Consider the following 27,265-nt stretch of genomic DNA (forward strand, 5'->3'; position numbering starts at 1 on the left):
TGCATATTGGCTTATATTCCACCCAGGAGAACACAAAATACCAGCAGACTCTCCCTATGCCTGAAGAAGGGTGTCTGTGCCTGTAAGCTTGCAAAGAAGAATATTTCCAACTATTTGGTTGGTCTAATAACAGATATCACATGCACCCACATGGACCTTTTTCTACCTTTGATATTTCAAGCATGCAGCACACAGAGCCATCTAGTGGGCAAAAGTGAGCATTTCACTGAAGAGGCACTTCAGAGTTGAAAATGAACTAAACCAACAAATATTAATGGCCTGCACTCACTTTCACAAAAGGTGCGATGTTATGGCTGAGCAACAGAACACAGCTCATCTCCCAGTAGCATATCAGGGTATTAATCTTTGAATACTCATTTTTTGTTTCCTGTGAAAATACATTTTAAGTTTAGATGACAAAAACAGCTGACCTGCGTTTGGGCGCTTCTGGGAGGGAAACCCAATAGATTTTTTGCTGTGCAGGCAGGCAAATAAACTACTCTTACAGAATAAAATGTGTCCTTCTGCAAAAGGGTTTAGCCCAGAGGAAGCTTCCTTCCAACTCACCTGGTACCAGAGCAGGGATCTCAGGTCTCTCTCTCTCTAAGAAATGCACATAGGACACAGAGGGGTTGTGACCTGTCATTGAATCAGAAGATGCCAATAAGTGGTCATGGTGTGTTCACCAGTGAGATTCAGAAATACCAACCACTGTGTGTGAGGATGTTGTACTATAAGTATGTGCAGTTAAAGAGCGAGCTCTTTAGATTGCTACATAATTAAGGCCATATCTTAATTATTTATGGTACTTAATTCTGAAGGGTTCAAGTGACAAGTTAATGGAGACAATGTGCTTTCCTCTTCAGTAAAAACCAAACCATGTTGCCCCCACTTCACCTCCTGGAGATCCCTTTACTTTCAGCTAAAGCACTTGTATTATTTCACCAGGTATTAAGCAAATAACGTTCCTTCCCATCCTGTTGGTCCATGTCTCCTCCCACACTCCACACTGTGCCTTCTGTCACATTGTCCTTTATGCCTGGGCTCATCTGGCAAATGCCCCCCCTTCAGATGGCTCCTTACAAGTTACCTCCTTTAAACAGTGCTCCCTCCCCCTCTTGTCATAAACAATCCCTGATGCCAAACTGTTTTGTCTTGTCTTATGTACACTGAGCACTCTAGTGCTCATGAAGTGCACTTCAGCGCCCTTAGCATCTGTGAAGGAATTGTGACAGTCATTTTATAGGAATGTAATGTAATAAAACATGACTAGTGGTAATAAATCAAATCCTAAAATGCTCACAAAGGCAAAACTCCCGGTTACGTCAATGCAGCTTTGTGAAAGAAAGGCCTGAATAAAAACTGAGTTCCCCATTTACATGATCAAAGGGAAGCCACTGACAAAATTTAGATTTAGATTTAATTTTCTTTAAACTAAGGTGATCTGATCAGACTGTAAAGTTACTCTGTAGCGGAAAGGACCGCACACATCCTCCCAAACCCCCAAGAGCCCCATTGGACCCCGAGGGGAAAAGGGTGGAGAACACTGGGGGTTGAGGAGACTTACTGGTCAGGGAGAGTGAGCCTGGACTGGTGTAGCATGTGGTGCTGCAGTGCTGCTTTTTGAGCGCGCTGTCCATCTGACTTGGTGGCATTCGGCTGATGATACCAGCTCCAGGTGCCACTGTGGTAGATTCAAAAGGCACAGATGGTTCCAAAGAGAGGGGGAAGAGGTAAGGACCCGACACTGGGTCCAGGAGACACTGTGGGGCAAAGCTGTGGGGCACCCAAGCCACTGGGTCCCCACTAAAATAGGTACAGGAGAAGGCAGGGAGCTCCTGTTTTTCTCTACCCTCCCTCATCTCCCTTGCTTCTGCCTGGAAGGGAGACCTAGAAGGGAGGTAGCCTGCTGGGGTTTGTCTCAGCTTTGTAAAGACAGCTTTTTGTTGTTTTCTTTTCCTTTTGCCCTTGTTGTTGGTTTTTGGGGGGGGGGTTTTGTTGGGGTTGTTTTTTTGTTTTTTTTTGAGACCCATTGAGTCAAGAAGGAAGGGACATTTTCTGGTAGGGGAAGGCCCAGAGCTGTGAGCCCAGGGATAGGGGTTGATGTCAAACAGTGAAGAGGATGCCAGGCACACCCTCACTGTACCCTGAGTTGGGCCAGTGGAGGGGTGAACATCAGAGCTCCAGTCAGTGCAAGGCAAATGGGGCCAGAGAACTGAAGCAGCTACTGTAGATTGTAAAATATTATCATTGACAGTTGGTGAGTGGACAGGGAATAGGGGCATGGAGCCCCAAGTCAGCTACAACCATCCTGTAAGTCCCCTATGGGGTCCCACTGATTATATCACCTCCTTTTTCTTCTGTATATCATCGAGACATGGTAGGATTGTTGAGGAACAGCCCTCCTCAGGGTACTCTCATGGTCATTCACCAGCCAAGCTGCAGCATGACATTCTCCAAGTAAAGTGGTGAAAATTCCTTTTTTTGAGATGTTTAAAAGTTCACTGGGAAATATCCATGCTTTTGGAGGAAAATCTGAAAGAGAACAAACATATCTTTCCAATTATTTTTGTTTCTGAGCCCGCTGGAGACATGCTTTGAATTTCAATGCATAATGATGCTGAGAGAACAATCAAATCTATCCACAGGCTCTAATTAGAGACTGACTTTTACCAAGTCCTCTGTCCTGCAAACAACTGCATGTCACTTCTCTAAGTCCCAACAGGCTGCCAATGAGGTGAGCTCTACTCTGGCATGTGGCTCTGCGGTCTGCCAGCATACAGTCTAACTTGTCAGCTATAAACCAATTCTAACTACTAGGCTGCAGTGACCTACCTAAAGTTTTAGGTACCAGTCTTTGCCCGAATATGAAAATGGTATAATGTACATGCATATACAGTAGACTCTGTATTGTAGGACATACCAGTTGTTGCCAGAAGGGGTTGAAGACTAAAATAAAAGCTGTCCAGGCTCTAAGTATGCATCTTTTTCATACAACACACTCTACACAGGAAAGCCCTTAATCTCAGGATTGAGCAAGTTAGATGCACTTTTATTTATTGCTTATTTAACAGTTTGTCCACCCCACCCCACACCCACTTCTAACTAAACATACACATACTCTCTTAATTCTCCACTGAAATAATCTCTCTGGGTCCTACATTAGTTACATCGAAACAGAGTGCAGGAGAGTGGTTATTAGGAAAAAAAAATAAAATTGTTCCTATGCTGGACTTCTGCACTTGGAATTGCAGTCAAATAAGAAGTACTCAGAACAACAGGCACACTATCTGCATTTAAAACCAAAGCTGAGGTGTGATCCCTGCTTTTGGTTCAAGTGCATTTGATTCATAACCACCATTTTACCCCTTCCCCCATGCCAAGAAACAAATGAACCAACAAAAGAAGAAGAAGAATTGAGCTGAAACTCTGAACTTCAGAGCACAACTCACCCACACCTCCAGCCAGGCTCCCATCCTCCCCTACTATCCAGAGGCTGTCCCCTTACCTTCTGGTCACCTAAGACCCACTGGTCTCCAGTCTTCAAGGGTGACACCCATTTCCTGTGCCTCTGTTCTTCAAGAGGCTGGGCTAACTGATCTGTCTAACCTTTGGTAATGCCACCAAGACCTGCAGAAATCACCACTTATGGCACAGACTCTGCTCACCTGCTCATTGTGGCACACACAGCAGCCAGCTCTGCTGCCAGCTGATGGCTAGAAAATGATATTTAGAGATTTGCTTTAAGGAATTGGCTTGTAGGCAGAGTAAATACTGCATTAGAACAATGGTCCAGGGGAATGGCAAGGGTTAATTGGTTTCTAAAAGTCTGTTTGTGACAATGTTTCATGTTCTCAGACTTTTAGCAGACACTGTCTGAAGCTAACAGTCAAACAGGCTGGAAAACTGAAAACATGCTCTGAAAACCCACGACAAAGATAAGGACCTGCAGAATTGACATCAGGTCACAGTGACCAGCTGTAAAGCTCCTGGGATTTCCAGTTTTGGTGGAGTGACCAAATTAGGAGGCTAGGGATGCCCAAATGAAGGTCAAATATATCGGCAAATGGTCAAATTAAGATGTATGCATGTGATGGATTTGTGGAAACAAAGAATTATGCTGGCAAGGTGGAATGTGGACATTATGATGATCACGGGGAAACCAATCAATGGTACCCAGAAATAAAGAGTCATCGGGGAGAAAAAATACAAAAGGAAGGATTTTCCTAGCACCAGGGGGGAAATCCTGAGGCGGGTGAGATGGTCCTCAAGCAAACAACCACAGAGTGATACTCACATACTGGCCAGGTATATCATTCTCCTTGTGAAGCCTTAGGACTGGTAGATAAGTAGGATTGTTGGAGGGGGATTATTTTGCTTGCTTTGCCTGCATTACTCTTATTTGCTAGAACTGTGTATCAATACAATTTTCCTATGGGCAGGGGAACACTGGGGGACAGGGAAATGCTGACTGGAGCATGCCCGGGGACTGTCACACAAGAAAGTTCCAAAGTTGGGGACACCAGGAGAGCCACTCTTGCAAGAACTGAAGGAATGACTCTCTCTCAGTGTGACAGGAAATCGAGGGTCTCAACTGGAGGACTCAGGTACCAGGAGCATGGGGAACAAGCAGGAGGAGCTAGCCCTCCTACTCGCCATTGGACACTATGATCTAGTAGGGATTACGGAGACCTGGTGGAACTCCTGACATGATTGCAACATAGCCATAGAGGGATACACCCTACACAGAAGGGACTGAGTAGGAAAGAAAGGTGGAGATGTAGCTCTCTATGAGGGAGCAGTACACCTTCTTGGAGGCTGACACTGGCTTCAAAGAAGAGTGGCTTGAAACCCTTTTGGTCAAACTACAGGGGGAGGCATGGTGAGAGAGACCTAACTGTAGGTGTATATTATAGACACCAAACAGGGGGAGGAGCTTAATCTGGAGTTCTCTTGAGAACTGGAAGAGGCCACGCACACATGGGGCATGGTTGTCATGGGTGACTTGTCATGGAGTGGGGCCTAGGGGCAGCCATGATCCCTCTAGCACCCCCTACTGTGTCAATTAGGTGATCCAGCACCCTCTTATCTCGCCCGCCACGTCTTGTTGTTATATGGTTCTAGAAGGGAGGCTGCCTTGGATCCCCTTATACACGGTGTTATGCTGAACTATCCCCCCGTTCTATATGGGATGACTTGGTGCACCCCAGCCTTATGGGCTACACGTGCCTCCTACCTCCCCTTTAGCACACCCCAAGCCTCGCAGGTCTTCCGGATGTTACCAGGTCCTTTTCTTTTTCTGTGTCCCTTTCTCTGGCGCCCCTGGGCTTGTCACGCAACTGGCGCCCCTTTCTCTGGCGCCCCTGGGCTTGTCACGCAACCGGCGCCCCTTTCTCTGGCGCCCCTGGGCTTGTCACGCAACCGGCGCCCCTCTATCCATTAGCCCTCTCGGGCTGACTGACAGTACTCTTTCCGGTTGGGCTCAGGCGGCCGGAGCCTTACCTGGCTCGTTTGACCCTTCGGAGTCCCCACCACTGTGAAGCCCTTCTGGGATCCTTTTCGTTCCACACCCCTACTGGGGTTTCTATTAATTCCCAATTGGGCTCAGGCGGTGGGAGCCTTACCTGGCCCCTTTGACCCTTCAGGGTTCCCCGAGACTGGGAGCCCCTCTGGGATCCTTTTCAGTCCACACCCCTACTGGGGTTTCTATCGATTCCCAGTGGGGCTCAGGCGGCCTGAGCCTTACCTGGCCCCTCTGACTCTTTGGGGTACCCAACACTGGGAGCCCCTCTGGGATCCTTTTTGGTCCACACCCCTACTGGGGTTTCTATCAATAGTATATGCCCACTCCTGGGACTTTGCTTAAAACCTGACCCCACTGGGGCTTCTCTCTGTACTCGTCCCCTCATGGGGCTTCCCTCAAGTACGCACCCGCTCCTGGGGCTTTTCTCTGCCCCCTCCAGGTTCTCTATAATCATGGACTCACCCTCTCCGGGCTCGTCTCTCTAGTAGCACCCACCCTAGGCTTCTCCTTGTGTGGCTCACCCCTTGGAGCCTAACACGAGCCCCTCGGGCTTCTCACTGGTGCTCCTTGCAGTGGGGCTCAGGTGGCCTTAGCCATGCCTGGCCCCAAAATCCTCTTTGCCCTTCTCAGGGCTGGGGTCTTATACCCCAACTACAGTGCCCTCACTGGCACTGTGCCCCCCCCAGGGCTGGGGTAGTACACCCTGCAATGCAGCACCACACTCCGGCGCTGGGAGTACCCCCACTCTACTGGGGCGCTCCTAGATGAGGCCTCCTCCGTCCCCTTATAGCCTCACCCAGTCCTCCGGTGTAACAGTAACTAAACAGAACCATAAGCCAAACAGCTGAAACACAACAATAAGCCTCCTGGCTATAACATAAGATCTAAGCCCACCTGGCTCTCTCACAAAGGCCTCCCAGTCAGGGTCCTCTCCACCCTCACCATGCTGTAGCTGCTTGGATGGTCAGGCTGCAACAATCAGTTCTGCTCTGCTCTGCTCTGCTGCAGAACTCCTGCACCTCAGGCTGCCAGAAGGGAACTGCTAACTAAGGCTCTGGCCTGGGCTGCTTATAAAGGCCCGGCCTTGCCCACTTCTGGCCATGTGACCAGCCTGGTTGCTCCGGCAACCACCACTTGTGCTGTCTCAGGGAGCTTCAGCGGCCCTTATTGCTTCATAGGATCAGGGCACCTGCGTGACCCTGTGACAGACTTCAATTAACCAGGCATCTTTTGGGAGGAACATGCAGCTAAGTTGGATTGATCATGTTGCTTCGTGACCTGTTTCAAAGGACTCTACCTGACTCAGGAAGTGCACAGGCCAACCAGAGGTAGTGCTCTCCTAGACTTGGTCTTGGCCAAAGGAGATGATTTGGTGAGTGACTTGAATATAGAGGGTAGCCTGGGCAACAGTGACAAGAAAACCATTACATTTACTATCCATCACAAGGCAGGCAAATCAGTTAGCAGGGTTGAAGATTTGGACTTCAAAAAAATGAATTTCAACAGGCTTAGGGCAGTAGGGGCTCAGGGCAGTATGGGAAGCTTTGTGGGACCAGGGACCGAAGGTGAAAGGAGTGCACAAAGAGTGGGTGTTCCTCAAGGACACGTTCCTTGAAGCCCAAAAGAAGTCTATTCCTTTGTGGAGGAAAGGTAGAAGAAGGGCTGGTAAGCTCTCTTGACTTAATAGGGATATCACAGTCCTCTTGAAAAAGAAGAAAGAGGAATACAAATGATGGAAGCTTGGAACAGTCCCCAAGGAGGACTATACAACAACAGCTCACACTAGCTTGGGACACTGCCCAAGGGGGAGTATACAATAATGGCTTGCAGTTGTAGGGAGCAGATTAGAAAGGCTGAGGCAGTGACAGAATTTAAACTAGCAATGAAAATCAAGGACAATCAGAAGTCCTTCTTTAGATACATAGGGAACAGGAGGAAAAAAAATAGAAGTGTGGGGCCATTGCTTAACAACTCAGAACAGCTGGCTAATGACATTCAAGAGAAAACCAAACTCCTGAATGACTACTTTGCTTCAGTATTTCACCAGACTAAGGTGACACTATTTTGGGTTTTTATCATACTAGATAAGATTCATAATGGGCATGGTGGGAATGACTGCCTTTCTACCGTTGACGTTGAGCTGGTGAATGATCAGTTAGAAAAGTTAGACATTTATAGGTCAGCAGGACTGAAAGAACTTCATCCGAGAGTGCTGAAGGAGCTGGCCAAAGTCATCACGGGACCTCTGGCGAAACTCTTCCAAAACTTGTGGTGCTTGGTGGAGGTCCGTGAAGACTGGAAGAGAGATAATATTGTGCCCATTTTCAAGAAGGGGAGGAGAGATGACCCTGACAACTATAAGTCAATTTGCCTAACTTCTATCCCAGGGAAAATCCTGGAAAAATTCATCAAAAAGTCTATGTGTGATATACTTGCAGAAGATAGGATTCTGAATGACAGCCAGCATGACTTCATCATGGGCAGATCTTGTTTTACCAATCTCATCTCCTTCTATGACCAGGTAACGTGCCACACGAATAAGAGAGAGGAGGACATTGTATACCCAGACTTCCAAAAGGCCTTTGATCTGTTATCCCATAATGTTCTCAAAGGAAAATTAGAGGATTGTGAGCTTAACTGCTTGACAGTTAGGTGGGTAGGAAGCTGGCTGCGGGGTAGGACCCAGAGAGTTCTATTGAACGGATCCATGTTGTCCTGGTGAGAAGTGGCCAGTGGTGTCCCTCAGGTGTCCATGCTTGGTCCAGTGCTTTTCAACATCTTTATCAATGATTTGGATGTGGGGGTGAAGAGCTCACTGGCCAGGTTCGCAGACAACATCAAGTTATGGGGGAGCATGGTCATGCTTGAAGATAGGCTGCAGGTACAGGTAGACCTAGATAGGCTGGCAAGTTGGGCAGATCAGAACCAGATGAAGTTCAACTCTGAGAAGTGTTAAGTGCTCCATCTGGAGACGAATGATCCCCAACATACTTACAGGCTCGATGGGAGCAAACTGACTAGCACCACAACTGAAAGGGACCTAGGGGTAATAATAGACCACAGTATGAACATGAGCCGTCAGTGCAATGCTGTAGCCATCAGGGCAAACAATACTCTGGTATGCATCAACCGATGCATCTCAAGCAAAACCAAGGAAGTGATTCTTCCATTTTACTTGGCATTGGGGAGACAACAGCTGGAGTACTGTGTCTGATTCTGGGTGCTGCACTTCAACAAGGACGTGGAAACGCTTGAGAGCGTCCAGAGAAGAGCCACCTGTATGATTGGAGACTTGCAAGGCAAGCCATATGAGGAAAGGCTGAAGGACTTGGGCTTCTTCAAGCTAAAAAAAAAAAGGCTGAGAGGGGACTTGGTAGCAGCTTACTGCTACATCGGGGGAATACATCAAGGGCTTGGCAAACAACTGTTCACCAGGGCACTGTGAGGAGGAAAACCAGGAGTAATGTTCACAAACTCCTGGAAGACTGTTTCAGGCTTAACACTAGGAAAAACTTTTTCACAGTTAGGGTGTCCAGACTCTGGAATAAACTCCCTTCAGAGGTGGTACAATCAGCTACCCTAGAAATCTTCAAGAGGAGACTGGATGGTCACTTCACTGGGGTCACCTGACCCCAGTTGTCTTTCCTGCCTAGTGTAAGGGGGCTGGACCCAATGATCTTGCGTGGTCCCTTTCAGCCCCTTACAATCTATGAATTTAAGAGGTGTTGTGGTCAGTCTGAGGGTTTGGGTCCACATGGAACAAGATATCAGGACTGGGTCATAAATCTAGTGCCAATACCAGCTGTACTCACCTTTCCCTCATTGGAGAGGCTGCCACTTGCTCCAAGAGAGTAGTGACCTGATTTCCCTTGAGCCCCACCCTGGGGGTTTCTGTACCACTATGGATAGCCTGCAGAGGATGCAGGAAGGATACCTTGGGACCTGCCATTCACCATAGCCCTGCCATGGCTTCTCTGGACACAGGACCTGTGAGGCCAGACCCTGCTGCCAGCACCTGACTTCCAAGGGGGAGACAGTGTACAGCACTGGGCCAGCAGGACATTGCTCCAGCTACCACAGCCTGGGACTGCTCTGCCAGGGCACAGGAGCATCAAGAGAAATGCACCCAAGCACAGTGCCAGGAAGTAGCAGTACAGGCCACCCGCTCAAGGCAAACAGGGCAAAGAGGCCGCAGGGGACAGAAAGGGAGATGAAAGAAGAGCACATCCCCCAGCCCAGTGAACAAACGGTGCATGAGCAGGCCACAGCAAGAGCCACAGGCAGGGGATAGTCTCTACAACTCCATAAACCAACCTCACCAGGGCAGTGTAGGAGCAGGGGGATCCAGCCAGGCCCTCCTGCCCCATCCCCCACTGAAGCGTTGTATCTTTCAGCCTCACTATATCCTGTAACCAGCAGAGGGGAGTCAGAGAGACTGCTGATCCCAGTACCATGAGGAACAACGGCAGCCGTTCATCTACAAGCGCTCTTAGCTAGCTGAGACATTGTGTCCAGCTGTAAAAACATGAGGAATGCAATAGCCCTGGTGGGGAGTGCTCAGTGTGTGCTTGGTGCAGTAACTGGACTGTTAGAGACAGGAGTCTGAGAAGCAATAAGATGGCAAAGCCCTGCAACCAAGGTTCCTCCCCAAGCCTGTTGTCTTGCTGCCTGCTCAAGGGCAGTTTCATTAGCATTGGCTTAGAAATGATATTTAAAGGTTTGTTTTTGGGAATTGGCTTATAGGTATATGTATATGTATTAGAATGGTTCAAAATGGGCAGCAGAGGTTAATTGATTTCTAAAAAGCCAGGGTTTCACATACACAGTTTCACACAGCCTTGGAAGCAGACAGGCTGTCTAACATAACAAGGCCAATGGATACAAACACAGCCTCAGAAAGAGGGGAACATGTATTATACTGTTTCATAACACAAGATAAGGGTGGTACAGGGGGCACACCACCAGCCTGTCTCATCCACCCCACTGGAATGCTGCTTGTTTGCAGAGGCTGGGGGGGCATGGTGAGCTCCCACAGGTGGCGGCAAGTGGGGAGCTCCTGCAGGCGGCTGTGGCACTGTTGGCGGTGGGGGAGGGGGTAGTGGTGAGCGCCGACCAGCGGCTGGCGACCACCTGCAGACGCCACCGGCAGCATTGGCGGCAACAGCGGCGATCACGGACTCCCTGCAGATGCTGCCATCGGTGTTGGTGATGAGGGGGTGACAAGCAGTGATCGTTCGCAGTGTTGACAGCGCCTTTACATGTGGGGTGCACCGCCACACTCAGGAGGTGCACATGCACCCGCGTGCACCCCCTATGTGTTGCCAATGTGGGTCCCCCTCCTACAACAAGGCAACTGGGTCCTAAATCCAAAGCCAACCATTAGGAACCCTGCTAGGCCCCAGAGGAACATAGATCTCTTACAAGCAGTTCTGTCAAGTAGCCAGGGTAGCCAGGGAAAAAAAAGCCTTTTAGGTGTAGCTGCATCCCTAGGACAGGCCAAAGGTATAGTCTTCCTAGGCAAGGTTTGCAAAGCCAGGGACACTCCTATGCCCGATGATCTTCCTAGTAGACTACCCTCATCCCCACAAATGAGGTGGCCACCATGCCACCTAGAGTACCTCTGCCATCTAGAAAAGCTTCTGTAATTCCAGAATTTACTATTAGCTGTTTTGGGAGAAGGGGCATATATGTATTGCTCTTCCAGCTTTCACTGCCATACAGTAGCGCACCAGCTGGGTACTGTTGTTTCTTACTCTACCTGATGCACAAGTAAAGAACACTTGTTGGGGTGTAGCTAATTGCTACACTTAGGGCTGTAGCTAATTGCTAATTCAGCATTCTTTAGCTCATTACTAGAAAGCTCACTTCAAGTGGTGGTAGTTGCTGCAGCAAAGAACAAAGCTGTGGTACAAGGTTTCTGGGGGTGTTCTTCCTCCCCCTCCCCCACTGCTCTTGAAAACTGTGAGAGTAGAACAGCTCCTAGCTGCTCCCAGACCCAGCTTTGAGCAAATAGCGTGACTGTGATGCATTTCCTTCTTTGGGCCTGGAGCAGTGGAGGTTTTGTTTCATTTCAGGAACAAGACTGGTTGGGAGACGAACAGTTGCAAAATTTGCAGTTGAAGTCAATTTTTCATAATTTAATTCAGAAGCTTCTACTAGAGACCTGACTGAGCAGTGAGTTTTTGGGGGCAGGGGAGGAGAAAGGACACCATCAGGTGGCCCCCCTTTAACAACTCTTTACTCCTCTCCAGAACTAAACTCTTTCATTTTCCCCCATGGCTTGTCTGGAGAAAGATATTCTCAAATGTCTTTCCTGCTTTGCATTTAAACTGTGTTTCTTTCTACTACCTTCCTCCCAGCGATAGTTCTTAAGCACCTGCAGGTTGGGTTACAGCTCACTGGGTTCTTTCTACGGACTTGTAGAACTTCCTGTTAACCAACTTCGTTTTGTAGCTGTGGGTGAGCAAACTGGTTACAGCACTGCACCTCACTCCTGTGCAGGGGGAAGCTGATTCTTGTAAACACTTGCTCATAACTATTGATAAATATCACCTGCATCCTACCAAGCTGATCATACATCTCCATCTAACATGGTGCCTTTTTCAGGAGAGCATTCAATACCCACTTAAAAATGGAAGCCTTAGAATGTGTGAGCTCTGACAGACTTCAGCTTTCTCTCAGCAGGAAACAGGTAGTATGGCAACAAACGTCTGTTATTCAAGCCAAACAGGAGTCAGGGATCTAGAAGCAACACACTTTTGCCTCCAGTTGTCTTCCTCTGCACTTGAGCAAGAATAATGAAAAAAACCTGAGACTGTGCTGGCCCCAGCAGTTAGCAAGCTGTGCAATGGGAACGAATGGTGTTTGCATACAAGACAGCGAAGTGGCTCTTTAGGTCAGCTACAGCCCTGACTTTAGTAGGAAAGGCAGAAGTATCTAGTGTGGTAACAGTAGGGTGTTGCAATGTATTTTACTCTGGATAGTCAAAAGAAGGTTCTAATGTTTAGGATGAGACCTCTCAGAGGAAGAGAAAGTCCAGTCCTCTTTAAGTGCAGCTGGGTTTTAGTAAGACAGACAAGTTTCTTGTTGTACCATTGGATGAGTTCTCCCTATTCACCCAACATCAGGAAGGAAGAGATGGACAAGACCCCTCTTGCATATTTTTACTGTGTTTTAATAGTGTGAAAAGTTTGCATTTCTCCACTGTCCAGCATGCACCAGAAGCAGGGGTCCATGGGATAATGACAAACTGAAGCCTATGGCACACAGGCAGTTCTAGAGGAGGAAGGAACCAGTAACTTAAATCATGTTTTACCTTCCCAACATAGCTGCCCCTTATGGCCCAAGGGCAAATGCACAAGTTATCCCCTTCTGCCTTGAGCCCCCATGACAATTCATGAAGGGCAGATGAACCATTCTCTGAGCACTGCTCAGTTGCAATTTTGGATTGAAATGATTCTAAACAATGGATCAGTGACTAAAGTAACTGTCTAGCCAGGGTTGAAGGGGGAATTCTTATGCTCAATCTTAAGGATGACTCAATTGGAAAGTTCTGAAGTACAGTTGGCTTGGTCATATGGCCAGTATCTCATACATCCCTTCCTTTTTTCAGATCCTGGAGTTACACCAAGATGTAGATTTCCATATACTGAGTGTATCTAAACTAGAGAGGTTAGGCTATGAAATGACTGAGCAAAGCCTTGAGTTTAGCTAAGGCTCCTAGTCTTCTAGTCAATCCTTGGCAGCTTCCCTTCTCAGCATCCTGAAAAAGAAGTCCATGTAGCTGATGTGGGAGAGTCTACACTGGTAATCCAGTTCCAACCTCCTTTTACCACCTAAGGGAGAAGAATGGGAAAGGGTTTTGATACAGAGGGTTTGAATAAAGGCATTGCTTTTCACTACAGACTGGTCAGAGCAGGGAAGCCTTGAAGGATAAGCTTACCCTTATCTCAGACCCTTCTCTACTCTCCAGACCTGAGCTAGACCAGCAGATGGAGACAGACGTGGAAAAACCCTATTGGCTTTTTCCATAAAATAACATAAGAGAAAAGGGTTCACAACATCAAATGAAGAACGAAGTATAGTAGAGTTTGTATGCAGAGGGACAAACCATTAGGATTCAGACACAGAGCAAAGTGGGCAGTTGGAAGGAGATGAAGACCAGGACGCACCTGGGTAGTAGATGAGATAAGGATGATGAACAGCCCTACAACTGAGACTGAGTTGCACAAACTAGCTGGAGAACTGATTAGAATAAACCCACCACATTCCACAATCATTTCACCAGTTAGGAAGAAATGTTTTATATTCAAGAGTTAGAAGAATTGGACATCACAGATGCCAGCAGGGCAGGAGAAGATAGCGGAATCTATTCTGGAGGACTGGAACAGGGAGGCACAGCAGTAGAGATACATCTGGAGGAGAGGGAGAAGTTTAGCCCTTCAGGTTCCCAGCAAAGAAAGACAGGTCTGCTGATTAAATTTGGAGGGTATGAAAATCATCTTTTCACATCGAGGTCACCCATATTTTCACATGAGGCACAGACTGAGGGGAAGCCAGCCATCCAGAGCTAAATTTTCAGAATGAGGTTTCATTTAATTTCATACCCCCATGAAAGTAGAGGTTTCATTTCATTCATTTATACAACACACAGGATGCAGCCATGACTGAACAGAAGTTGGTATGCTATGTGGTGATCTTGTGAAGTCTTGGCTTGACTTGAACTAATGCCCTGTTGCATATTAGGACCAGTCCTCCCAGTCCTTGGAAAGCAATGCTGAAAACCATAAGTGCGATAGAATATTGTAAAGCGTGGGAGCATGGAGGCTGCTGAGGATTTTTGAGCTTCACGCAGAAAAATATTTTGGGTTTTTAGCTGGTGATGGCACTAGCAATTACTGTTCCATGTCCAATTGATTATCTGTAATAGGATAATGCCCACACTACAAAGTTAATCATCAAGATGCCTTATAATACAGGGAGAGCTTTAGGGCTTCCAAACCAATCCTCATTCAGGAAGAGAATCTGCATTTTCATTTATGGGGCTTGGCATTATCTGTCCAGGCTTTTAAGCTGACTAGAGGCTTTCAGAATCATTTTTCATACTTGAACAAAAAGACTCCAACATTAGCATAAGCCTCACTCTACACAGGCAAGACCCCCCACTAGCATGATCTTCCAACACTCACATCCGGCCTGGCTACATGAATGCTCCCTGTCTTGAGGAGGCACCTCAGAGGAGTTACCCAATACTGATTTCTAATCCAAGTGCTTCTGTCACTTTCCTCTCATCTCATTTATTTTTAAATGATGACTGACAATGACAAGACCCATGTCTATGCAAAGATTTTTAAAAATAAAAATGTGGGGGAAATTTCTCAATGGCTTCCATCTTAGTCCTCCAAGCAACAGGCATTATGGGGAATGATGCACATGACTCGTATAGAGGTTCTTGGCTATCTCAGAACTATCCTGACCTAACACAGTCCTGCAGCAGTTGCTGTATAAATAATATAATACTAGCTTTCTGTCACTCAAAACCCCTTCCTATCTTGCTATATTTAGATGTCTTCCAGTGGAATGGAGGGAATTTATAGCACTACCTTGACCTTGAAAACTGGGGTAAGTTTAATGACAAACAATGAGCATGGTATGCAAAAGATGTACAAAATGTCTGATGTTGTCCCTGAGTAAAATGCATGTGGATGAAATTGGCCTGAATGCAGTTACAAAAGCATGGGTCAAGAGCCCTTTTCTCTTACCTAGCCTGTATTTAGTGAAGTTTCAGTATGACAGGGCTAGAGTGGGAGACAGCAGGCAGTGGTGACAGAGCCAAGACCTCGCGGAAGATGTTGCCACTGATGGAATTGCTAGAGCAGGCAGGTAACCTGAAAGGATGAACCTATATGTCTTTGCAGCAAAGGAAGTCAAACAACCAAAAAAAAGTAATTTTCTCTTTAGGCTAACAAACAAAATACGGCTTTCCTCCTTTCAGGCTGTAAAACAAATTAGTGCCTTTCTCCCTTAAGGCTTTCCAGCTTCCACAAGCTCCTTCTGCCTTTTCAATGCAGCTGGGGCATTTTTCACGCTCCCAGGTGGGAAACCACCTAGCAGCCTGATTCCCTCCACCTGCACCTAGCTGCACCTCTGACTTCTTAAAGGGACTTTACACCCTGTCAAAGGACCCAGCCTTTCCCGTATTGGACCCAGCCTCTCCTGTGCAAAAATTTTTACTCCACAAATGCAGAGGCTACCCTGTGATCAGTATAACTTGTACAAGTCAAGCTCCTGTCACTAATTTTCAGACTACCCATTTACTGTAAGCCAGAGAAGAATCAAACACTGAACCATTTTAGAACAGTGATTCTCATCCAGGGTGTTGCAGCATTTTGAAATGCTGTGAGATCCTTTGAAGGGTGCTGCAGGAAGTGTGAGGAGATAAGCAAGGTATGAGCAGGTAAGTAGATAAGAACAGGTTCAGGCTCTGGATGTGAGGAAGTAAACATATAGGTGCAGGCTCAGGCTCTCCCTGGCTACCTTCTTCAAGGAGGTAAGCACTGTTAATAAATAAATTAGATTTTGAAATTGGGTGCTGTTTAATTAACAAAAGTGGGGAAGGGTGCCTTGAGTCTAAAAAGATTGAGAACCACTAATTTAGACACTGGTGACTAGCAATATGAAGTTCCAGGATATTGCCTGAAGGTGCTATCCTGTGTGACAAAATGCCCCCGTCTGCTAACAGCTCATTTTTTTTAACATGCCTTCGTCTCCAGCCATCTGGAGTGAGGCATCAATTACCCTTCAAACTGAAGCAACTGGCAAAAGTCAGTTCCAACTCGAACATAAAAGCCAATGAATTATTTCTCATATAGATGGCAGCCATAGACTGAAAAGCATACCTCACTTCTCATCCTGGATCTAGATTAGCTATGCATACCAGTTCTTACTTAGAAAGAGGTACCGCAATCAGACAGTGGAAACTGGAAGAGGACAAAGGTACTCTTGTTTCCCATAGGGAAACAGCCAGTCCTGTGCCCAGTGGCCAGATGCACCAATCCAGGGTCACACCCCAGAAGAGTATCATGGAGAACTGGCTGGCTGGTATGAGTCATGCTGCCATGGTGGGGAAGCACATAACGGGTGAGGCAGGAGCTCACCTCTCACCCCTAGGAATAACCTTAATACTAGTATTTTAGGAAGGAAAGGTGGCCACAGCATGTGTACCCTTCAATATGATGGGATACAGGCCCCAGGAAACAGTGTGATCAGCTAAAGAAGTCATCTGGAGCAATCAAATGATAAGAGGCTGAAGCACTAGAATATCTCAATCTTCTTTTTCAAAACAGTTCAGAATCTGAGCATGGATTGGAAAGGTCTTATATTGAAATAGTAGGCTAGTTCTGCTGATCGCAAGACAGACGTAATGTATTGTGCGTAATCTGCCCCTTAGAGGCATAGCAACCTCAGACCCACTGCTTGCTGATTCATAATTTGATATGCATTGACATGGTATGTGTTTCAAGGACAGGCTCAACACATACAATGACAGTGTGAATTGGACCAGGGACGGAAGATAATCTCCCAACCCCATCTTTCTGATGCCTTAATGATATAGATTTAGTCATGGGCAATGCATATGTGGTGCATGGGGGTGCACATGCACCCCCGAGAGTGCCAGTGCACCCCCTACCAGGCCGCCCTCCCTGTTTAGCCAGCTGGCAGGGGGCAGGCGGGAGCACCGGTGCCCCCACCCTGCGAGTGCTGGCCAGGGAGTGGGGCCACCAGCAAAAGTGGCCCCAGACTCAAAAGGCACCAAACACCCATGAATTTAGTCCCTGGTTGTCAAAAGTCATGCAAATGAGGACTACATTATGTTGCAACACCAACCCTATGGTTTGGGTTTTGACAATAACCTCATATTTCTGTGTTCCTCACTAAGTGCTTGGTGGAGAGCAGCTTTGACTCTGGCTGGCAGCGCACATACTGGGGCTTGGAGCATCCAGGACTGAAATGAGAAGACTCAGGAACTGGTATAAAGGTTACAGCACACATAAACCTTTCAGACAATAACAACAGATTCAAGGGCCTGCAGTGGGGTCCAGTGTTTGGTTACAGGCCCACTGGTAATGGTCACGGTCCCAGTGCTGTCAATGCAGCACAGTGATGAGAGACCTCTTTTGACGGATTAAGATTTTTAGGAAAATTTTAGGCTGGAGCAGCCACTGTAGAAGTAACTGCTCTCAACAAGACTAGGGGTGGCCAGCCTATGACATAAGTGCCACATGTGGAACAAGCAGTATCTGTGTAGGGTACACAGCAGATTAAGGAGAGGTCAGCCAGCACAGTGGCAGATGTGCAGTAAGCAGAAAGCAGAGCAGATCAGGCCAGAAGCACAGGGCGGGGAGCAGAAAGCATAGCAGAAGACCAGGCAGAGGAAGAAAATCAGATTGGCACTTAGGGAGGGTGCAGGGCTTGATTTGTAACATACCTACTAAAAAAGTTGGTCCCCAATGTCCCAAGCAATATCTTTTCTTCCTTTGTTTCAATTAGAAAGGAAAAGCAAAAGTGAGCTTGTTTCTAGCCAAAAAGATGTCTGTGAGAGCATCTTTCTTATCTTCTGTTAAATTAGATGTACCTTAACCAGCCTACCTAAAGATGAGGATGTCTCTGTTGACAGCAGCAGGGAAGGGCTTTCATAGATTTCATAGACATTAGGGCCGGAAGGGACCTCAGAGATTCATTGAGTCCAACTCCCAGCCCCAGGGGCAGGAAGTCAGCTAGGGTCAAAAGGATCCCAGCAAGATAGATGTCCAAATGTTTCTTTTAAGAGTGCCTGCACCACCTCTAGAGGGAGTCTATTCCAGGCCTTGGGGGCTGGAATAATCCCAGTCAAGAGAGGACACTGAGATCAGTAAATTAATGAGGTCTCTGTACAACAATTTCAGCATTTAGCTGGCAGGGCATGCGTAAATAGCTCATGAATGAGCTGGTGCTTGGCACCATCCATCCTTTCAGTCCCAAGCAGTAAAAATCATTCTGAGGGAGAGGCATTCCCAGGATTAAGGACTGTTAGAGCAGCCTCAGAAGCACTGAGACTGGTCACAGTCCCTTTACGTTCACCTATTTCAGGATAAAATATCTGATATAGGAGGCATGAAACTGCACTGAACCATCTCTACTGTGAGCACTCCAAGTACCACAGGTAGAGTAATTTTCATAGATTCATAGACTGTAGAGTCAGAAGGGACCCCGAAGGATCATCGTGTCCGAAAAGGACTGAGGTGCCTGTCTAGTCTCCTCTTGAAGACCTCCAAGTTAGATTTCATAGACATTAGGGCTAGAGGGGACCTTGGAAGATCATTGAGTCCAGCCCCCTGCCCCAGGGGGCAGGAAGTCAGCAGAGATCATAGGATCCTAGCAAGATAAACATCCAGATGTCTTTTGATAGTACTACCTCTCTTGGCAGCCCATTCCAGATTCTGGCCACCCTTACTGTGAAAAATTATTTCCTAATGTCTAACTTGAATCTACTCTCTGCTAGTTTGCACCCATTGTTCCTAGCTACTCTTAGGGGTTCCCTGGTAAATAGTGCATCTCCAACTCTGTGTTGTCCTCCCTTAATAAATGTATAGGCTGCTACAAGGTCTCCCCTCAGATGTCTCTTGTGAAGGCTGAAGAGATCCAGATCCCTCAACCTCCCCTTGTAGGGTCTTGCATGGAGGCCACTAATCATGTGAGTGGCCCTCCTCTGGACCCTCTCCAGATTCTCCACATCCCTCTTGAAGTGTGGCGCCCAGAACTGGACACAGTACTCCAACTGTGACCTGACCAATGCCGCATAGAGGAGGAGCATCACCTCCCTCGATCTGTTGGTCATGCATCTGCTAATGCACGATAAGGTGCGATTGGCTTTGTTGATGGCTTCATTACACTGCCGGCTCATGTTCATCTTGGAGTCAATTATGACTCCAAGATCCCTTTCAGCTGTTGCGGAGGGTATCCCCTAACCGATAGGTGTGCAGTGGATTCCTTCTCCCTAGGTGGAGTACCTTGCATTTGTCTTTGTTGAATTGCATCCTGTTTCATTTTGTCCATTGCTCCAACTTGTCCAGATCTGCCTGTATCTGCTCCCTGCCCTCCAGTGTGTCAACGTTGCCCCATAACTTGGTGTCATCTGTGAATTTGGACAGGGTGCTCTCCACACCCTTGTTCAAATCACTGATGAAGATATTAAATAACACTGGTCCAAGGACCAAACCCTGTGGGACACCACTGCCTACCTCCTTCCAGGTCAAAAATGACCCATCCACCACCACTCTCTCAGTGCAGTCCCTAAGCCAGTTTGCCACTCACCTGACTGTAAGCATCCGCTCCACAGCTTGCTAGCTTCCTTATTAGAATAGGATGCGAAACTGTATTGAAGACCTTCTTAAAGTCCAAGTAGATGACATCTGCCTCAACTCCAGTGTCAAGGCAATGTGTTACCTGGTCATAAAAGGCTATAAGGTTTGTCAGGCAGGATCTACCTGTGACTAACCTGTGCTGGTTTCCTTTCAGCATCAATTCTCCTGCTGGGCCTTCACAAATGCGCTCTTTAATGATTTTTTCCAGTGTTTTCCCAAAGATAGAGGTAAGACTGACTGGCCTAAAGTTATCTGGCTCATCCCTTCTCCCCTTCTTAAAAATGGGCCTTTTTCCAGTCCTCAGGGGCCTGGTTGGAGCACCATGAGTGCTCAAACAGCTGTGCCAGCAGCTCAGCTATGACAATTCCTTCAGCACCCATGGATGGAGGTCATCCGGGCCTGCTGACTTGTACCCATCCAGCCCCTCAAAGTGCTCCTTAACTAAGTCAGCACTAACTATTGGTGGTCTAGAGCCTCCCGGACATCTATTTATGTTCAAACTGGGGGAATTGTCTTGGCCACTACTCAGGAATACTAAAGTGAAGAACTCATTGAAGAGTGGCCTTTTTCCCCCTGTGTCAGCCACCAACTGTCCTGATTTGTGCTGCAGGGGCCCTATTTACTCTGCACCTTCCTTCTGCTCGCTATATATCTGTATCTGTAGGCCAAGAAGGCCAAGAAGCTTGAAGGCCAAGAAGCTTCCCTCTAGTATCCTGGGATAGAGAAAGGATCAGAGAGGAACTAGGTCACAGGTGGGTGCCTTCAGCTAATAAACCAAGCCTGATATCTCCCTCTGGAGTTCAGTTACCCAGTTACCACTCTGTCTTTGTGAGATGAACAGGTTCTTCAGTGTTCCAGAGGGTTATATCCTTGCAAATACACAAGAAGCTCATGTTACTTTAAGGAGAGAGTGGCAGACCAAGCTTGCTTGTAAGCCCAATAACACTAGGGCAAGCAGTTTGTTTGGCTTTGCAGGCTGCAGAAGAGGAATGCCTGAATGAGATGGCTGCAGGAGACAGATTGACTTGCACCCAAGCTGTTCTAGACAGCAGCAAGGAAAGAGCTAAGGGGGACCTATTGCTTGTGGGATGCAATGACCCAGTGTGGGGAGGATTTTTATTGTACAGCCTTTGTGCTTGTGTTTATATTCTGATTATGCTAACTGGAGAACTAGGTTTCTGGTGATGGGGGAGGTGTGGAGGCCATGGTCTGTGGTAAGCAGCCTAGGCTGGGGTCAAGGATCCAGATAGCTAAGTGCTGGGATGGAACTGAAGCAGTTTAGCCAGGGGACTGAGGGCTGAGAACAGAACTACAATGGCCCAGTCTGGAGTCAGTAACCTAGGAAGGCTGGAGGGGCAAGCCAAGGCCAGGAAGACTAAGGCCACAGCAGAAAGGCTGAAGCCAGAGCAGGCTGAAGCCATGGAGTGGCTAAAGCCTGGGGAAAGGGGTGGAAGCCCAAGAAGGGCAGAAGCCAGACTAGGGCCAGCAGTCCAAGGAGAAGAAAACCTTGCCAGGGCCAGATTAGGTGAATTGATTGATTGATGAATGGGGTCAGCAGGCCTGGTAGAGAACTTAAAGCAACATCTGTGAAGTATAGGGCAGGCTTCAGGGGAGGAAGGAGCCCACAAACAGCCCATAAGATGACTGGTGCCTTGAGGCACTAACAGGGCCAGAAGGGTCCCCAGCTTAGTGTTGTGTTTGAGGGTCAAGGCTGAGCTGGACTGGGCTCACTCTAGGACCCTGGGGCAGCCTCTTTTTATACTGAAATAATTCCATCAAGACATGGCAGATGAGGTAAAAAGGGAGAGTACCTCAAGGAGCCAGTGTTGGGGCAGGAGTTGAGTGGCCACCAGGGGGCATGACAGCTGGTGCCCTGGGGGCTGATCCTGTTACAAGAATCCCTGAGAACCATTGGGACAGGTTTTTAAGGCTTAAGTTTAATTACACTAGAGACCAATGATCTACTAGAGAGGACCGAAGCCTTACGTCACTCTTCAAAAGTGCCGAACCCACTTTGACATTAAGGAAAACAAGCCGATTAGATCCAATTATTCATATCTTCTTGTAGACCACACCATAGGCGGCAGAAGGGTGAGCTAACAGGGCTTAGCCCTTCACAAATGCGGGGCAGTGGTAGGGCTGCAAGGCAGCCTGGCTGAGGGCTTCCAGTGCAGTTGGGGTAGGGAGGGAGTGGGGCTGGGGCTAGGGGAGGGGCAGGTGCTGCACAGCTGGTGGGGCACGGGACTGAGCCGTGAGTGGCTCATCTGGAGGGCGTGGCTCCTGTTGCTATGCACACCCCAGGAGGCATGGGGCGGGGTGTGCCCTGGGATCTGTGTGGGGCAGGGCAGGCTGCTGTTGCAGGCAGGGCTGCGCTGTTCCTGGTTGTGGAGGGGCTGGGCTGGGAAGAGCCCAGCACAGCCTCTGCCCCAGCCTGCAGTGGTACCCTCCCTTGCCCCACGCAGATCCAGGGGGTACTCGCCCCCCATGCTCTCCTGGGACACATGCAGTGGCAGGAGCTGCCACCCCCTCCGTGTGCCCCCAAGACAGCAATGATGACTCAAGGCAGGACAGGTGCAAGAGTCCAAGGGCTCTGTCCTCTCTGGCCCGGCAGCACAGCTGAGGCTGGCCCCATTTTGGACCCCTGGGCGGTGCAGGGCCGGGGCCAGTGTGGGGATGCAGCTGGGGCCAGTGTGGGGCTGGGGGGGCAGCAGATTCATTGGCATGGGGGTGCCAGTGCTGGGCAACAACCCTGGGGGTGGGGGAAGGGCTGGCCACACAGGTGCAGTGGATCCCAATCTCAATCCTGAGCCCAGCTCGGCTCTGCTCCCTCCCAGTCCCAGCCCTACTCCCTACCCATTTTCCCCCCACCAACTTTCCTGCCTGGGGGTATGTGCATGTGCATATACATATACATGCTCAGCCCCCAACCTCAAATTTTTTTCTTCCTCCACCTATAGATTTCACTTACCACAAGCAGTCAGTTTAAGGGAGATCCTCTCATCTTGCCTTTTAGCCAGGGTGAACCACAGGCTTCTTTAGGTTCAAACCAGCACTTTAGGCTTCACTAGAAGCCTCAGATTCCCTAAGATGAACTCCAAGATGAACATAGGCTGACAATACAAGGTCACGGTCGGCAGGGCTAAGCAGACCTTGTTGTGCATCCACAGGTGCATCTCAAGCAGGGACAAGGAGGTGATCCTCCTACTCTACGTAACACTGGTCAGGCCACAGCTGGAGTAGTGCATCCAGTTCTGTGTGCCCCACTTCTGGAGGGATGTGGACAACATTGAGAAGGTCCAGAGGAGGGCCACCCACATGATCCGGGGACAACTGGACAGACCCTACAATGAGAGACTGCGGGACCTGAACCTGTTCAGCCTTCACAAGAGAAGGCTGAGGGGGGACCGGGTTGTCAAGGGGCAGGGCCGTGGGGGTGGCCGTGATCCCCCTTGCGCCCCCTTACCGTGTCACATGGACGACCTAGCACCCTCTTGTCTCGCCCGCCACATCTTTGCTGTAATGGTTCTGTAAGGGAGGCTGCCTACGATTCCTCTGTCCACAGTAATATGCTGTCACTATTCCCCATCCTTATAGGGTGACTCGGTGCACCCCAGCCTTAAGGGCTATGCGTGCCTCCAAACCTCCCCTTTAGCACGCCCCAAGCCTCGCAGCTGTACTGGACGTTCTCATGTCATACACTCGCCTCTCCTGGGCTCCTATTCCCCTCTCGCCCTCTCCTGGGCCTATTCGCCCCCCCGGGCTTCTGTTCGGCTCTGTCAAGCTCTTATTGTTCAGGCCCCAATCTGCACTTCAGCCCTTCTCCGGGCTTATGCCGTGCGCCTGCCCCTCTCCGGGACGTATACCGCGCGCCCACCCTTCTCCAGGGCTTAGTGTCGGTAGGAGACTGATCGCTCCTGGGGCCTGTGCTGCGCTTCCTGCGCTCCCCGCCCTCTCTGGGGCCTGTGCCGCGCTTCCCGCCCTTACTCGGGCTTCTCAAAGTTGGGCTCAGGCAGCCCTTTCCCTGCCCGGCCCCAGACCCGCCTTCTTGGGCCTAGCTCGCGCGCCTCTCGCACTCATTGCCCCTTCTGGGGCCTGTGCCGTGCCTCTCGCACCTGGGGCTCAGGTGGGCCGTAGCCGTGCCTGGCCCCCTGACCCTTCCTCCGGGTTGTACACCCTACTGGGCTTGCCCCCTCTGGGCCTATGCCGTGCCTCTCGTGCTTGTGTTGCACAAAGGCGGTTCGTTTCTCTGGAGGCCACAAAAATCACAGACACACACTCATTAGATGGCACAAAAGGTGTATTTGCAAATAGGGTCAGAGCAGAGTCAAGAACTCAGATTACTCTGAACCAACAAAGGAATTTTGCAGGGAATATTTATCTTCTCCCTCCTGGGCACGTGTGCAGAAACAGGAACTCTTACAGCTCACTTCCGTTCATACAAGCATACATGTGGTTACATCACTACATACATCGCATGTATAGTATAATTAACTACTTAAGTATGCAGGGCGGAGAGGTAAATATGCATCAGCTAATTAAGCATGCTCAGAAACTACAGCAGGACTGCCCCTTTCAAGGACACAGTCAGTTGAATTCCAGCTTCTGTAATCTGTATGAGAAAGGCTAGGGAGAAGCTGGGGGAGAGTCTGCAATTTAGCATAAGAAAGGCTGTGGCAAGGCTGGGAAAGAAAAAAAAGTCCTTGGCAGTATTTCTTTCTTATCAGGTGCAAGATGCAAGCTGTGCATTTCTGACAATATTCCATTTCTAACACTTGTGCCGCATTTCTCGTGCCCGGGGCTCAGGTGGCCCGTAGCCGTGCCTGGCCCCCTGCCCTTTTTTGGGATCGTCAGCCCGAAGGGGGCCAACTCCGCCCTCAGGGTTGGGGTCTCTGCCCCCTCACACCGTGCCTCACTGGCATGGACAGCTGTGCCCCACTGGGCACCGGGAGCCCCCAAGTTACTGGGTAGCCCCCGGGAGGCCTCCTCACACCCCTACAGCCTCACCCGGTCCTCCGGTCAGGGTCAACACCCCCAACACACGCCCCACTGGCGCAAACAGCTGTGCCCGCCCGGCACCACTCACTGTGCCCTCTGGGCACTAGGAACCCCCAGATTATAGGGGAGCTCCTGTGAGGCCTCCTCACACTCCTACAGCCTCACCCGGTCCTCCGGTATAACTGTAACTAAGCCCAGAGCCAAACGGCTGTAACATAGCCACAAGGAGCCTTCTGGCTCACAACATAAACTCCGTGTCACACTGGCTCTTAGCCGTACCTCCCTTAGGGTTCTCTCTTCCCCTGCATCATCGCAGCCGGTCTGTGTGGTCAGGCAGCAACCATCCACCCGGCCTGCTCCTGCTCCTGCTCCTGCTCCTGCAGCTGTCTGGAGGGAACTTCCAGCTAGGCTTTGGCCTAGCTGTTTATGGCCTGCTCCTGCTCCTGCTCCTGCCCCTTTTTGGTCATGTGACCAGCCTGGTTGCCCCAGCAACCCACATCTGTGCTGCTTCAGGGAGCTTCAGCAGCCCTATTCCTACTACTAGTACACTGGTGATCATCTATAAACTCACTAGGGGGGACCAGAACGGTTTTGGAGAGACCTTGTTTCCCCTAATGCCCCTGGCATAACAAGGAATAATGGCCACAAGTTGTTGGAGAGTAGGTTTAGATTAGACCTACTTCACAGTTAGGGCAGCTAGGATCTGGAACCAACTTCCAAGGGAAGTGGTGCTGGATCCTACCCTGGGGGTCTTTAAGAGGAGGCTTGATGCCTACTTAGCTGGAATCATTTGAGCCCAGTTTTTTCTCCTGCTCAGGTTGGGGGTTGGACTTGAAGATCTACAAGGTCCCTTCTGACCCTACTTCTATGATTCTGTGATTCTAAGACCATGCTGAGCTCCTAAAATCAGAACAAGAAGGCAATATACCGTACTGAACTACAGAGTTCTCAAAGGGGACCCACACTGGCACACATCATTCATCCTACTGTCTCACTAGTCCTCCAATAAAGCACTTCCTTGCACCTTGATCCCTGTATAATCTGAAGGCAACAGAGACTGGATACAACCTAGATAATTCCTATAGGAGTCAAGTGAAAATCTACAGCTTCTACAGTCTTGGGCTCTATTAACATAACAAGATCCCAGGGTCATCATCTGGGACTCATCAGACTTACGACAGTTTCCTCTAGAGACAGGAGGCATTTGGAAAAATGGAGAGAACTCGCCTAGGATGTCAGATTGACTGCTGCCTGCACGAAGAATCAGTGGCCTGGTTTCTTCTCTCACTTGATTTTACACACATTACTGTTCTCTGCCGACTTAGTTTTAAATTCTTCCCTTCCCCAAATTCCAAGTCATTGTAGAAGATGCATATCTCTGTCCTGATAATTTTCTATTTCCTATTTGCTAACATGTGGTACTTGAAAGTAGTAAGTAAGCTATTATGAAAACCCCCCTGTACTTGAGCAGAGCCCCACTGAAGTCAATGGCACAAGCATTTAGAATGGTTATATTAAAGGTGTAAAATAAAGAGGGAAACTGGAACAAAGAAAGGTAGATAGGGGTGTTCAAGGTGTGAGTCCAAGAAATAATTTCTATTCATTTAGATAGGGAAGACAGAAATGTTAGAGTCATGTGCTGATAGGTGCCAGACAGAGAATGTGGGGTTTCCTATGAAGTAGGAAGTAAGAAACCTGTAATTACACCTAGTCTAGAGAAGAGAAGGTAAGGGAATAAAATACTCATGACTGTCCTCCACACAAAATATAGCTTTAGTTTTCAATGTCTGTGTGGTAGGGATGTTTTAAAAATTGCTTACAATAAACTATACTCCTCATGCTGCAGGTACAGCTAAAATCCACCAGATGTCGTATATGCATCAGTTCTAAGTCCAATGTGCAGGAATCAAAGTACTTAAAAGAAAAGTGAGATTTATTTATTATCCATCTCCTGTAGTACAGCAGAGGATATTTCCTTGCAGTACCTGTTGTAAGAAAAATATGCTTGTATCTTGAAACAGATGGTGAGTTAATGTTACTAATTTCAATGCCTGATTACCATCTCTCTGTGAAATGCTTATGCTCTGCTACTTTTCCCGGTGGGTGCTCCATAGGAGCCTTTTACACTGTATTGAAACACTCAGTAGGTGCTCTGATGATCCCGCTATACTGTTGTCCTTTTAGAAATACAGAAGCAGTAGACTGATGCCAGCCTGGATGTAAAATCCTTTGGAAGATATTCAGAACGTGGCAAGATTCAGGAGGGAGGATCAGGGTTGTTGGTTGTAGATGTGTTGTTCCAAGGTCATAGGCAGATAAGGTTCTTTGGGTAGACGTGATATCT

General features: G+C 48.5%; 1 long non-coding RNA gene across 1 annotated transcript; it reads right to left on the reverse strand.

Moving 5' to 3' along the window:
- Window positions 1-372: 372 nt before the first annotated feature.
- LOC149859626 (uncharacterized) lies at window positions 373-25,325 on the reverse strand. Its single transcript, XR_016443445.1, has 4 exons — window positions 25,201-25,325; window positions 2,349-2,535; window positions 1,568-1,684; window positions 373-639 (listed from the first exon to the last, which is right to left on the reverse strand). It is a non-coding gene; the product is annotated as an uncharacterized LOC149859626 (long non-coding RNA).
- Between the last annotated feature and the right edge of the window lie 1,940 nt (window positions 25,326-27,265).

The sequence above is a fragment of the Crocodylus siamensis genome, chromosome 7, assembly GCF_052110815.1.
Source record: "Crocodylus siamensis isolate JL-2025a chromosome 7, ASM5211081v1, whole genome shotgun sequence".
In the NCBI taxonomy this organism is placed as follows: domain Eukaryota; kingdom Metazoa; phylum Chordata; order Crocodylia; family Crocodylidae; genus Crocodylus; species Crocodylus siamensis.